This window comes from Ceratotherium simum, chromosome 33 (genome assembly GCF_057802395.1).
Source record: "Ceratotherium simum simum isolate JZ-2026a chromosome 33, ASM5780239v1, whole genome shotgun sequence".
NCBI lineage: Eukaryota > Metazoa > Chordata > Mammalia > Perissodactyla > Rhinocerotidae > Ceratotherium > Ceratotherium simum.
The window spans coordinates 20,939,810-20,954,843 of NC_141932.1; the positions used below are offsets into that span (position 1 = coordinate 20,939,810).

The 15,034-nt window shown below is 46.3% G+C and overlaps 1 pseudogene; it reads right to left on the reverse strand.

Moving 5' to 3' along the window:
• Positions 1-597: 597 nt before the first annotated feature.
• LOC101392140 (cytochrome P450 2B11-like) lies at positions 598-14,760 on the reverse strand (annotated as a pseudogene).
• Between the last annotated feature and the right edge of the window lie 274 nt (positions 14,761-15,034).

Sequence of the window (15,034 nt, forward strand, 5' to 3'; positions counted from 1 at the left end):
GAGCTGTGATGAACGTTTGAGTTCTAGAACAAGGCAGAGTGTGAATCGTGCTCCTCCACTCACTAGCCATGTGACCGTGGACAACTGATGCCTCAGCCCGGCCTCTGTTTACTCATCTGTAAAATGGGCATGATCATTCTACCAATGATAGGGGGGCTAATGGGAGAAGGATTCAAGTGCAGTCATGTGTGCACAGATCGTGGAGTACAAGGAGTTGATAAGTGGCGGCTGTGGTTGTTCTGGGGAAGGGAGAAGCCCCTCAGGGTGAGCTGTGGCCTCATAGGTGGAACTGCAGAGACCCTGAGCCAGGTTTCTCCTTATAGCCCCCCATTTCTATATATACATCACTTCTCGAATTCTATTAACAGAGAAAAGGAAAAGTTCCTTGAGTCTTTAGAAGAGCTGCAGCATGATGGAAGGAGGTGAGACTGCAGGAAGACTTTCCCACAGAGGTGGCAACCAAGGAAGGGGAAGGATACAAGCTTGCAGTGTGTCTTTCAGAGGTAGGAAGACATGGAGAGAGTCAGGGGCCATTCTCTGAAGAGATGGGGATACTTCATGACCCTGGAATCCTTGAACCCACTTCCCTCAGCACCCTCAGTGGGGCAGGAAGCTGATCTGGTACATTGCGGGCAGTTTGCCCACACCACTCTCCCAGGGTGTGAGGTCGATATCTTCAGGGGCCACGGGGCTGGCCACGGAGAAGTTCTGGAGGATGGTGGTGAAGAAGAGGAATAATTTGGTGCGAGCGATGCCTTCCCCAAGACAAATGCGTTTCCCTGTGGGCACAGATGTTGGTCAATGTAGGCATGAGGCTGATGCACATTATCTGCCCTGTCACATCCGAAGCCCAGACACCTGCTTGCATTGCAACAGATTGGCATGGGATTGACCTCTAACCTGCAATTCAGAGTGGAATTTTAGGGGGTTTCCCACTGTGTGATCCAGCTGCAAATCTCTGGGAAAATGTGCCTTGCACATTTTTCCCAGAGATAGTTTGTAGCTTCTGTTCGATTCCAAAGGGTTCCCTGGCCCCACACAATCAAAGGACCCACTTCTGGTAGGATGTCTGTGTGTGTGTGTGTGTGTGTCTGCTCCATGTGTAGGTGTGTGCATATTTCCCAAATAACATTTTTAATATCCTTCATTTCTAGTATGGAGAGAATGGTACCTATCTCATAGGGCTATAGTGAGGTTAAAAAATGTTAATATTTGTAAAAATTCTTAGAATTCTACTCTGGCCCCTATTATGGATCCTATAAATGTAGTTAGTGCTTTGCATTTGTTTCTGAGTGTGTGTGGTGAGGAGTGTGTGGGGTATGTCTCTGGCATTGCGTGTGTTTGTCTATCTCTGGGTTATCTTTTTATCTCAGCCTGAGAGCCATGCGCTTCAAGAGTTCTGAAAAATTCCCAGATTGTATGTAAAATTGTGAATGAGACTGATGCACTTACCATGGGATTGTATGGCTTCCATCAGATTCTCAGACGTGTAAGGAGCCCCTCCCCACAGTAGGTTATAAATGACGGATTTGGAGAGAATTGAGGGCAAAGGGAGCTGAAAACTCAGGCAGAGACACTGACAGTGTCCTCTTTAATGTCCATGGATCATCACCTGCAAGCTGACAACCTTGGAAGGTCACGTTGAGTTTCCAGGCATTTGCAAGACTTTTCAAATTGATAGACGTTGTGCCCGTGTGGAGCTATCTGGGGCGGGGTGCACATCTTTCTGGCATATCCAGGAGTTAGGAGACATGAGCTTAGAAATACTTGGGGCGGGGCTCCAGGCTGGTTCTTCTGCTGTGACCGGTTCTGCGACCCAGCTCTTTCCAGAACAGCCTGACACCTGTTATCTCCCTCCCACCCCATCCTCCTCGTCCCTGGGGCTGTCCATTTGGACATGCTTTGGTATCCCTTTGGCTCTAACAACTTTTTGGCTCAGCTTGTCTTTCTTTCTGCCCATGGCAGTTGGCCTGGGCCTTCTTTTCTGTCTCTACCTCCTGTCAGGCACTGTTTCTCTGTCACTCTTCTCTTTGTCCCTTGTTTCTGCTTTCTTCCATCTTGTTTTCCTCTGTATTTGGATTTGATTCTGTCTGCAACTCTTTCTCTCTCATTTCTCATCTTCCTCTGCAGATCCCTTTACTATTTCTTCTTCTCTGCTTATGTCACTCTCTTTTTTCTCTCTATGTCTTACCTGTTTCTCTCCTCCTTCTTCCCTATTTTCCTCTGCCTCTCTCTATACCCTCCTCTCTCCGTCTTCTCCTCCACTCCCCTCCTCCCTCTCTTGTCTTATATTCACTCTCTGTCTCTTTCCACCATCTCCCCTGTCTCTATCTCCCTCTGTGTCTCTCTTTGTCCCTCTCTCTCTTTCTCGCTCATTCTATCCTTACCTGTCTGTCTTGTCTTTATTTCTCCACCTCTCTGCCTCTCTCTAAACATACAACAGGACTATTGAATGGAGGAACAGACCCTAACGCCACCACATGGCCCCTAACTCTCACTTAAGATGAAATGAGGGAGAAGATGAAATGAGGGAGAAGGCCATTGCACTGGGCAGAGCCAAGGCCCTGGGTCACTGAAGTTGCTGATGGAACTCAAGACCAGGGACTTGATCTGGGGTCTTCCTTTCTACCAAATGATGAGGAATCTGGAGCTAAGGTTTTCTCTGGATGGGGACCAAGATTGGAAAATGGAAATAGAGACATGTCAGAGCGTTTCAAGATCCTCCCTGGCTCCCCAGTGCCAGCAGCATAAATCCAACCCCCCACCCCAAATTTTCAAGTCCCTTCAGATGAGCTCTTCACCCTCACCCCCCTTCTGTAACCCACACTCAGGCTGCCTCGGTTCTTCTAGTTTCTCAGTGCACCATGCTGTCTCTACATTCAAGCTCTGTTCCTGCTGTTTCTTCTGCTTTGAAACACTCCTTCCAGTGGCTGGTTGATGCTCAACCATGAAGTCTTTGCTTAGAAGCCAGTGCTTAAGGTAGCTTTTCCTCACCAGCATACCAAGAGTTCTCAGTACTTCCTATTTTGTGCTCCCAAAGCCCCCTTTAGAGCAATTATCAAAATTATGGTTAATTATAATAATACTAATTGCCCTTATGAGCACTTACTTTGATCCAAGTAGTTCTAAGCACATTGCAAACATTACTTTACTGAATTAGATATTCTTTCGTGACCATACGATGAATGCCCACCTACCCTGCTGGATAGTAAATTTCCTGGGGCGGGAACTCTGTCTCTATGTGACTTGTCCAATGCGTTATCAACAGCTCCCAACTTGGGGTCAGAGTAATGCTCAACAAATATTTTATACCAAGATGTGGAGAGGTTAAAATACTTGCCCAGTGTCCAGCTTACCAAGATATACATTTGGAAGATGATCTCACTTCTCAAGCCCCTTCTAGGTTTGTAGTGAATATGAAGTGGTTAATGCAGGTAAAAGAGTTGGCATATACTCACTGCTCAATAAACAGAGACCTCTCCTTGATTGTCTCAAAAAGGGGATGGCACCTGAACTCTGATATCTGGGAAAGGGAATGTGGATTCAGCTTACCTGTGGAGAAGGGGATAAAAGCTTCCTTCCTCTTCAGTGCCCCACTGGCATCCGGAAAGTGGTCAGGGTGGAAGGCGCCTGGTTTTTCAAAAATAATGTGGGTTATGGAGAGCAGAGCTCAAAACAGGATATACTTCAGTGCCCTGAGGGAGGGTTACAAGAACAAAAGACATTGCCACTCCCTTCCCCACATCAAGACTGAAAAAAATGAGAGGAGAAGGCCCTAATTATAAAACAGATGAGAGGTCAAGTTTGGAGATTAAGAGAATCCAGGATGCCCACTCAGGACAGATGTGGGAGACCAGCTGGCCTGACCTTGGGAATGATGTACCCTCAGAAGTGAGTGTCTTTGGTGACCACGTGGGGCATGCCAATGGGGATGAGATCTGAGATTCTCTGAGTGAATGACTGCATCAGTGTATTGTATTTTGGCTTGGTCATTGAAGTCTGGAGGGCGTTGTGAGCCAATCACCTGATCAATCTTCTGGGGACTCTCTCCGCACAGGAGAGTGGGACCAGTGAACCTCATTTCAAAGAGACATTTCAGCAGGGACACTGCTCTATGGGCCAGTGAGCCAGAAAATACCTCTAGTAAAGGGTTAGATTATTGACACCCCTCAGAGCAACCAGCTTGGGGTGATGGTGGGAGGAAGGACGCAATAAGACTTCTCATCCATTGAAATCTAATGAATGTTATGGATTCTCTCCCCACATGCACAGGTAAAACAGACACACACATACCCACGTGTGCCACATTTTTGCACAGAATTTCAGATTAATAATGCTAGGCTATGAACCTGTCAAAATTCTCCAAGGTGAGTGGAAAAATGAACTAGTATTTGTTGTGTATGTATGAAAGATGAGGCACTGTGCTAGGTCCTCAGGAATATAAAAGCAAAATAGATCAGAACATTAACTGATGAACAAGTGGATTAATAAATGAATCCACCAATCAATTAATCGACCAATGGGTAAATTCATAAATGGAAAGACTGATGAATAGAAGAACATTAATGAATGTATGTATGTATTCACTTATCAACCAATAGATGAATTAATGAATCATTAATAAATAGTCCACAGACAAGTAAATCACATGAATGGATGAATGGCCAGATTTACAGAGGAATAAGTGAATGAATAAATTATTGAAGGAAAGAATAAATAAAGGAATAAATGGATGGATGGATTGAATGATAGAGGAGTAAATCAAGGATGAATAAATGAGTGAATTATTAAATGGATAAATGAAGGAATAGATGGATGAATGATGAATTGAAAGACTGATTGTGGAAGGATCGGAGAATGAGACCTAGCTCATAGACAGACAGATGGATGTATGAATGAATGAATGAGCCAATGAAGCAATGACAAATAGTTCATTCAATGAATCACTGTTTCTAAAGATCAACAGAGGAATCAGTTAATCCAAATAAAGAATGGAAGTGTATGTTTTGGATAAATTAAAGATAAAAGAATTGGAGGATACAAGTTAATTAATGAATAAAGGACAGATGGATGGATAGTTGGATGGATGGATGGGTGGATGAGTTGATCTTTAAGCGATCAGAGAAAACAGTGGTAGAACAGATTGACAGATTCTTCATCCATCCATCCACCAACAGGACTGGCCTAGTTGGGGGATCCTTCAAAACCTGCAGGGCTCCAGGTATAAGAGGGGAACATGCCCTCTCTCATTGACGAAGGACCCCTCGCCCTGCTTCTGCAGCCCCAAAAGGGGTCAGAAGACCCCCATTGATTGACTGTCCCTAACCCACCCACCTGTGATGTGGGGGTATTTTAGCATGAGAGGGAATTCAGAATGGGGAGTGGTGCTGGTGTTCTCAGTGCTAGGGAAAAATAGCGAGAGCGTAGTGATGATGAGGTTCTGTTGGTGGAATTCGCTGTTCAGGTTGGGCTTTTCCTGGGTCCAGAGGGGTAGGGCTCACGTCAGGGGAGGCTGGAGCCTTACCCTCAGATGTCTCTCTGGGTGCCCTCCGCCTGTTTCTGAGTCTCTCCTACCGACTGGCCCACTTTATTTTCTCTATCCTCTGTATTTCCAACCATAGATCTCCATCTGTCTCTCTTCACTCTGTCTGGCTCTGTTTCAATCTCTCTCTCCATCTCTTTGGTGTGTTTGTTTCTCTTGCTCTCCCAGCCTCTTTCTGCCTTTGTGGGTCTTTTCACCTGTTGCTATATATTTGTCCCTTGTCCTGCATTTCCTGTATCTCTCTCCTCCCTACTTTCTCTTTTCTTTCATCTCCCCCTCTGTTCCTTCCTGCATCTCCCCTTGTTTTCTAAATCACCTCCTCATCCTCTGTTATTCCCTCTCCCTCCTCCCCACTCTACCCCTTTCCCCTCCCTTCTTCTACCCAATCTTTTCCTTCCTCTCCACCCCTCCAACCCATCCTCGCCCAAACCTCACTCTGTCCATACGGATCAGGTAGGTATTGATGAAGTCCCGGGGGTTGCTGGGGTCCAGGGTTTCACGGTGCTCGTCCATGCTGCAGGCAATGAAGGCATTGATTTCCTGCAGATTTTTGTAGACTTGCCTGGTGTGCCAGGAAAGTGCTTCAGGAAGTTGGAGAAGATGTCAAACACCTGAGGCAGGTGGAAGAAGGGGATGTGAGCTCCTCCTGGGGCTGAGGTCACAGGGAGGGGCAGCCTTGCTGGGCCCTGATACCACAGAGGAGGAATCTCTGTCTCCCTCTGTCTCTGTATCTATGTCTCTATATCTCTGTGTCTCTGTCTCTGTCTCACCATCTCTCTCTGTATCTGAGTCCCCTGCTCACTGATACTATGTCTCCTCTGATCCGTTATTCTCACATTTTTCTCTTTCTTCATCATCTTCTCTCATCCTCATGTCTTTTTCTTGGTCTCTGCCCCACCTCTCCATCTCTCCTTTCCACCTCTCCTTATCTCTGTGTGTCTTCCCTTATCATCATCTCTCTGGGCTTCTCTTCCCTACCTCAGCCAGTTTATCCATTTTACTCAAACCCCTCTCTGACTCTCTCCACCTCTTGCATCTCCCTTATTGTGTCAGGCATTGATAACAGGATGTTTACTCAAGATGAGCCTACTGATGTCTTATGTCTATTTATTTATGTTGGAGCATATTTGTATTGTCTTGTCTTATGATAAATGTAATACCTAACTTGTTGCAAATAATTGCAAAAATTCAGAAATGTATTGATGTAAAATTCCTTCTTAATCCCTCCTTCTATAGATAAACGCTGTTAACTTTTTGGTGGATCTCCTTCCAGACTTTCCTCTGTCCATGGTTCTCTATGGGAGAAGAAAACTGAAACCACCTGATGGGCTTGTCGCACATATTCTCCCTGGGCCCCATTCCAGATTCATAACCGTCCTACCTGTGAATTAGACATACACCTAGTTAAGAATGATAGCCAGGCATATAGTTCTGCCATTTAATTTTTTTAACTTAATACACAAAAGGTGTATTTCCAGATTGGTTGAGAAAGAGAAGCTTTATTATTTTGTTTTAAAAGAGGAGCACATCCTTTATAGTCTGGGAGAAATTTTTAAAAAACAGAAAGAAGGAGGAGAAATGGGGAAAATGAAGAAATAGTTTCTTATTTTCATGTATCCTTGAATTTCCTCCACTGAGGGGATTTGCCAAAGACAGACTCTCTCTCTTTTCACCTCTCTCTCTCAGGATCTCTTTGTCTCTGCCCCTCTTTGTCTTGTTATCTCTGTCTTCTCTCTTTTCCTCCCCTCTTCTCTCCTCTCTCTTCTCATTCCTTAGTCTCTCTCACTATTTCTGCCTCCCCCATCACTCCCCTTTCATCTTAGTCTCTCAGTCCCCTTCTCACTGTCTCCCCCTCCCTCCATGTGTCAGTGTCCCTGTCTCTTCCTGTTGTCTCTGCCCTTCTTCCAGCCCAAAGCTGCATTTCTGGCCCTCAAAGCAGGTCACTCCTTTCCCTTGCTCTGGATGCCCTCTTGTGCCCACTGTCCCTCAGCCTCTCCCTGACCTGGCTGGAGAAGGAGCTGACAAGTGCAAAGGACTCGTAGAACAAGTCCAGGAGCCACAGGAACTCGGGATCTCTGTAGGAGAAGCATTTTCCAAAGACAGTGGAGGAGACGATGTTGATGGTGATGACATAGAAGAAGAAGGTGGGATCCTGGAAGGCTCCTAGGGGGAGGAGGCACAGGTCACTGGACACTGACTCAAAGGCCTGGGGAGCATTTGGCTGCTGCCCCAGCTCTGTGTGACTGTCCTCCATCACTCAGTCATGGTGAAGAAAACAGGACCAGGAGCAGCTAACACTCATCAGCCCATATTATGTGCCAGGCCCTATTCTAAGCACTTCACAAATTGTTTCATTTAATTCTCACCAGGACCCTATGAGGAACGTGCAGTTCTGTTATTACCCCCATTTTATAGATGGGCAGACAGAGAGATTATGTCGTGTGACCAGAGTTACCCAGCTACTCATCCCTGGGGCCAGGACTCAGATCCAGGTGGCCCAGCTACAGGGCTTTGTGGTTGGTCCCCACTCAGGTCCCAGCTCTGACTCTGGGAGCAGGTAGCATTCAGTCCCTGGGGCACAGGTGGTGCAGAGCAGGTGTTCTATCAATTGCAGGTGCAAATTTAAAGGCTCTGCTCTCCCTGTCCCTTATCTGTCACTCCCCTTTCATCTCTTCTCTTCATCTCAAGGGCTGTGGTCTTCAGGAATCATTCTGCACTTGTTAGTTTATGTCTATGTGATGTGTGACGTCTTGGCCTCGTTGAACTGAGGGTGGGCTGTGAGTTCTGGAGCCTCAGGTGGGTGCAGCCTCTCTCTCTGGGTCTCACCCGTCCATCTTCTCTTGGTCCCCAGCCGACCCCTACTGAGTCTGTCTGTCTCTCTAATTTTCTCTATCTTAGTTTCCCTCTTTCTTTGTTTCTTTCTGCCTCTCTGAGCCTCTTTCACTTTCTCTCTTGTCTGCATGTCTCTCTTGGTCTTGGTCCCTCCATCTCTGTCTCTGTCTCCTTTTCTGTCTCTTTGTGTTATTCTATTTCTTCCTGTCTTTCTTCTCAGCCTCTGTCCCTATTCCTCTTTTGCTCCCTGTGTCTCTGCCTCTGCCTCTCCCTCCCAGCCTCCACATTTATGCCTTGCAATCTCTTAAGAAAGAACCCTTTCAACTTTGTGTCTCATAACCACCAATTTGTGGAAAATCCACAAACAACCAGAGTGCTTCTTTGATGGCCCATCCAGCTGCCTGAGAGCAGCATACCCCTCTGCCCTTTTTGCTCACTGCCAGCTCATCAACAGTTAACTCACAGAAAGGAAAACTCAGTTCGTCATTTCCTAAATGTCTGTAGTTTCCCCTTTTCTCTCTTTGCTTTCTTTTATGTGAGTCCTGTTTTTTCCTTTGATTGATAGATAAAATTAACCCATACACTGGTTTCCTGAAGACAAGTAAACAGTGTGCTAATATCTTAGTCCATGTCTTTGGGTTGTTCTCGACACTACACAGCCCGCATCTCTTCTGGCTCCCCGTGTCCCTCTCCTGCTCATCTCTGTCCATCTCCATGCTGCTCTCTCTAGCCTTGTCCCTCAGACTGATGGTCTCTCAGGCTCTGTCTTTCTCTAGACCTACTTGTCGTTCTCTGCCCACATCTACCCCTCTGTCTTTGTGTTTTTATGTACCCTACATCTCTCTCTGATTCAATGCCCTTCTTTGTTACCTATCCCTGAGGGCTCACCCTTGGTCGTCCTCAACTTCTCCACCAGATACTGAACCTCCTTTGCAATTCACTGCTCCACATTCCGCTTTCCCATCCCAAGGTCTCTCATGGTGGCCAGAGAGAATCACTGAAGAGTCTTTCAACATTCCCTGTTGGCAAAGACCACATCTGAGGGTGGAGAAGTTGGAAGGAGACTCTGGGTCCCTCTCCATCCCTTACCCTACCTTCCCAGACTCACCTCCCCAATCCCTACCCTTCATCCTGCCCCTACCCGGTGCCATTGAGGTCCTTACCATACCCCTGGACGACTTGCTCAATGACAGCAATTTTTCCCCCAGCCAGAGATGGCCTCAGCTTGGTCCACCAGGGCCTCCCAATGGCCTCTGTCCCACACAGCATGACCATAGGCCTTGGCCCCAGGTAAACTGTGAAGACACACCCATATCTCTCTTGGAGCTGCCAAGCATATGCACCCCCAGGATTGCTGTTAGGTAGTGTGCACCTCTGTGACCATCCCAGTTGTTAAACCATTAAAAATCTTACATCAGATTGATAATTAGCTGCTTCTCCCAAGACCCTCCACCCCAGAACCCAGCAACTAAAGGATTAACCCAGCTCCCAGCCACGGTCCATGTGATTGGTGCCACAATCAGTAGGGAGGGTTATATATTTCTTTTCTTTTTTTTATTGTGAGACCAGCCCTGAGATAACATCTATTACCAATCCTCCTCCTTTTTTCCCCCCTTTTCTCCCCAAAGCCCCAGTAGATAGTTGTATGTTATAGTTGTACTCCTGCTAGTTGCTGTATGTGGGATGCCGCCTCAGCATGGCCCAACCAGCGGTGCGTCGGTGCTCGCCCAGGATCCAAACCCGGGCCGCCAGTAGCGGAGCACGTGCACCCAACTGCTAAGGCACAGGGCTGGCCCCAGTTATATATTTCTAATATCGCCCTCACCCATACTCTTGAGTCTAGGCAGATCTCCCTGGCATCACAACTAAAGAATCATCCTTTTTTTGGGACTCAACTTCAACCTGCTGTCTGCCTCCTGACATTTTCCCCAGAGATCTACCCTAAACCCCCCAACTTGGTAGACATGAAGGGAAAGTGAGGGCCCTCTGGTGGTGACCATGAAATCTGAAAAATCATAACATCAATACAGCCACTTGGGAAACACCCCAGCTGTTCTTACTGAAGCTGAATCCATGTATATTCAGTGACTCAGTATGTTCACTCTCAACCAAAAGCCCAAGAAAAATGTGTATGTGGATTCACCAAAATTATGAAGAAGGAGATTCATAGAAGCCTTATTAATGAAATGCTCAGCACCATCGATACAGACTAAAATGTAATGAGGTATTCATGCCATGGAATACTATGCAGCAATGAAAAAGAACAAACCACTGCTACACTTAACAACATGAATGAAACTCACAGACATAATGTTCAGTGAAAGCAACTAGACACAAAAGAGTCCGTACATCATAATTCTATTTTTATGAAGTTCAATATAGATAACACAAACCTACGGTGTCAGAATAGTAAGAGAGAAATGACTAGAAGGAGGACATGAAGGGGGTTTCTGGGGATAGGCATTGTTATTACTTATCTGTATATCATTTACATGAGTATGTTCATTTGAGAAAATTCACTGAGTTTCACACTTATCATTTGTGCACTTTGTAAGGTGATGTTCAGCATCAATAAAAAGTTGACCTGAAATTGTAAAAAGGTTAAGTTTACTTAAAACTTACACGGATTTCTGCAAAGCCTCCTCACTGGTCTCCCTGCTGTCATACATGTTCCTTCTACAATTGTTTCATCACCTGTCCCTGGAAGCCAGACTAATCCCATTAAAATATAAATTAATTAATATCCCTAACCGGCTCCAAAACCTCCAATGCTCCCACTGTGCTGAGAGTAAGACCTGAAGTCTCCACTGTGGCCGCACGGCCCTATATAACGCTGCCCCATCACTCCTCTCACTTCTCCTCCGACTCGCTCCTTCACTCAATCAGATCCAGCTTCTGTGTTGTCGCCCAAACATGCTGTGCTTCTCAGAGTTTCCTACGTTCCAGTGTTACACCAAAACCTGCCTCTCTCTGCTGTCTTCCGCCTACATCTTGCAGTGTCTCGGCTCAGAAACTAAGCAAGACTGAGCCTTTCCCTCACCACTCAATCTAAATTACCTCCCACAACTTTCTAAAACATCACTCTGTTTTATTTTCATCATAGCTCCTGTTGACCTAATATTTCCTTATTTGTTTATTTTGTATCCCTGTCCAATGTCACATCATCAACGCCTAGAATATTCCCCAATACACAGAAGGTGCCCAGTAAATTATTGTATGAGTGAATAAATGAATGAATGGATTGAAGTGGCTGCCATTTAACTTACCCATTTAACTACCCACCAGGGTCTCTGCAATAACCCATTTAACCCTGACAACAGTCTCAGGAGGCGCATATTCTTGTGGTCACCATCTCATTTTACAGAAGAGGAAGCCGAGGGTAAGAGTTGAGTAATGAGTAAGAGTTGAATCAAACACAAATTTATGTCTGTCTGTCTCCAGAAGGATTTGGGAGCATATGGGGGAATGGATGAGGAGCAGAGCCACCTCCCCAACCCCTCCTATCACGATACCCACTAGCCCATGCCCTCTCCCTCCCCCCCGAATCTCTTCACTCTCCTCCTCTCTCTTTCTTCCTTTCTCTCTCCACAAAGGTGCAATGATAATGGAGGATCAGGGACACCTTGAGGATCCTTTGAGGGTATATGGAAGAGCTTTAGTGGCTCTGGACCTCTCAAAATTTTATGCTAAATGTGTGTAGATATTTTTAGTGGAGGGAGCCCACAGCTTTAATCAAATTCCCAAAGGATTCTGTGATCCCCAAATTCTTAGGCAGCTTCAGTCTACAAAGGTGTTGGAGATGAAGAGACCTCTGTGCTGGACTCCAACATCCCCTCTGTGAAGTCCCAGCTGTGTGACTGTGGACAAGTTCCTTTCCCAGGCTGAACTTCACTGACCCTACCTCTAAGTTGGGGATAGCACCTTTCCCAGCTGTCTTGACATGAGTACAGCCACGTTTGGCCGTTCCATAGACCTACAGCCACCAGCACACAAAGAAATATTTGTCAATTGTGTCATTTCCCTCTCATTATTTGACCTATTCAGATCTGTTTGCAGACTTCGCCTTCACTCTCCTCTATATAATAAAATATACCTTCAGTCCATTTGTTTGGAGTGGAAAGTTTCTTTTACATCTCTGATCGAATCCACCAAACCTCTCACAACACCAGCCCTCTTGTGAACTAAACCTGATGGATTCCCATGATGGTGCTCAGGGCAAGCTACCCCAGGAAGCACCACTCTGGTATGCGGATTATTTCGAGCTGAAGACAATAAGGACTCAGAGAACTCAGGAAGAGTATTTGAGTTTCCCCTCCCAAACTGCCTAAAGAATTTAAAACAAAAGATCTGTTTCAGGAAGGAGTTATTATCATGACAGCTATAAAGATAGTGTAGGATAGAGGTTACAATAGAAAAGGCACCAACAAGCCCATCTTATCAGAAGTTCTGTCTCTCTGGCCACATGCTCTGGATGGCCCTGCGAGGAGTTACCAGACAATCATTTACAAGGAAAGTCTCCATTTGTAAAGGTATCTCCCTCTCTGTATTGGGAAGAGGGGGGATGACCTCATTTCTAGAGACTTATCAATGTGGAAGGTGAGGCCTTAAAACTGCATAATAAACTTTACTCTTGTTTACAGTGCTTTAGTGATAATCTCCTGTAACTGATACCCCCACCCCCAACATCCTCCTTGTCTTTGGTTGGACATGGTATTTAAGACGAGAATTTCTGCTATTGTGTTGAGAAACGCAGTGTCCCTGCTTTCTCCCATGTATACATGTTATTAAACTTGGTATTATTTTCTCCTGTTACCCTGTCTTGTTAATTATTTGGCCAGCCATAAGAACCTTAAGGAAAAAGGCAGAGGGAGATTCCCCCTCTTCCCCCGACACCCACAACAATACAGATAAATTGTAGCTACATAATTCTGAGTGAGGCAATTAAGTCCAGGAGTTTACCCAAAAGGACGGTACCTTTGCGATACATTAAAGACACTGAAATGAAATAATATGCACTTGGGGCCTCCACAGCAGTGATAAAATATTCTCTATTAAAAGCAAAGGGATGACAAGCACAAGATTCAGGAGTGTGGTCGCCATGGCAGGGGAAAGTGTACAGAGGAGCACGGGGCAGTTGGAAGTTACTGTCAGTGTTCAATCCTTCTGTTGGATAGTTGGTTCATGGGTGTGGATTACATTATTAATAAATAAACAGATCATCAAACATGAAATCATGGCTGGAAAGCAGTGATACAGAGCCTAGTAAATACTCCACAGTGTCAGCTACTATTATAGTGCATTAATGTTCATGATTGGTAAGCACTCAGCACCTGGCCTTCCGTCCTGCTCTCCCTCCCATCTCCCCATTGCCCTGGCACTGCCATGAGCCAGTCTTCGCTGTCTTTGTTGGCAGAGGAGAAACATACCCTTTTTCTATCTCTTCCAGTGGTGAGCAGGCACCCAGGAACGGAACAAGGGTGGCAGAAGAGGGTGAAATTCTACACCTGTGGCTCACACCCAGGACCTCTTCATGCTTGTCACTGACTAGGTGCCTTGAGAAACTCAAAGGTGGGTTTGGAAGCAATTAACTGTTTTTCCAAGTTGTTTCTTTTCCTTTTCTGTGTTAAGGAGAGGTAACCACCAGCCATCCTGAAACTGACCAAGCCTCCCCCCAAGAGCCACGACCATGACCTTTGCCTTATTTCTAATGCACAGATCTCTCCAGGAGGAGCTTAGGCCTCATTATGTGGAATCATGTTCTCCAACTGAGCCTCTGCAAGCGAATACCTGCCTCTCCTTTTTGAATATTCATTCCCCAACTGAAATAAAAGTTCCCACTTCCCTGTGTTTGGGGATGCCATGACTTTGGAAATGATTTCTCATGGCCTCCTATTTGCTGCAAATACACTCTACTTTGTGAGCCAACTTCCACTAGTGTAGAGTCGTATTTAACTCACCCGGAGGTGAGCCCACTTGCTTCGGTAACATGCCCACCTGCCTGCACCAGAGACAGTGCCCACACACTTCCAACTGAGCAAGGACACCTCTGACAGTCTGACCACCATCCCCCATGCTTCAGCTCCATGACCTTAGTCACTGACCGTCACACATCCCACCCCTGCACCTGGGAGCATGCCTCAGTCCTTCTGGGGAGTGATTCCCAGGTACGGAGGCAGGGACCCACCCTCAGACCCCATCCATCTGTGTTTCACCCTCAGGATGGATTTGAGCAGGCCTCTTCTGTCCATCTGCAGAAGGTTCCCCAAGAAGGGCAGAGAATGGGGTCCTGGCAGGAGGTTGCTCTGGGCCTTTGGAAGGCCCCTGGCCAGGAGAAGCAAGAGTCCTGTGAGGGGAGCAAGAGGGGTGGGGAGCACACTGAGCTCCATGGTCCCAGTCTGACTGCCTCCACCCCACTGCAGCCTGCCTCCCCACCCAGTTACTTAACGGCATCTATTCCCCACATCCTCTCTCATCGCTGTCCAGGACTTTAAAGAGAGGAGCTAAGGGACCTATACTTCCTCCTCGGGCGGCTCAGTGACCTGCTCACTCCCTATCTCTGCACTCCCTCCCTAGATGTTGGCAGAGATACTGTGGTAGAGATACCAAGGTCCACACGGGTGTGTGTGTGTGTGTGTGTGTGTGTGTGTGTGTGTATTTATT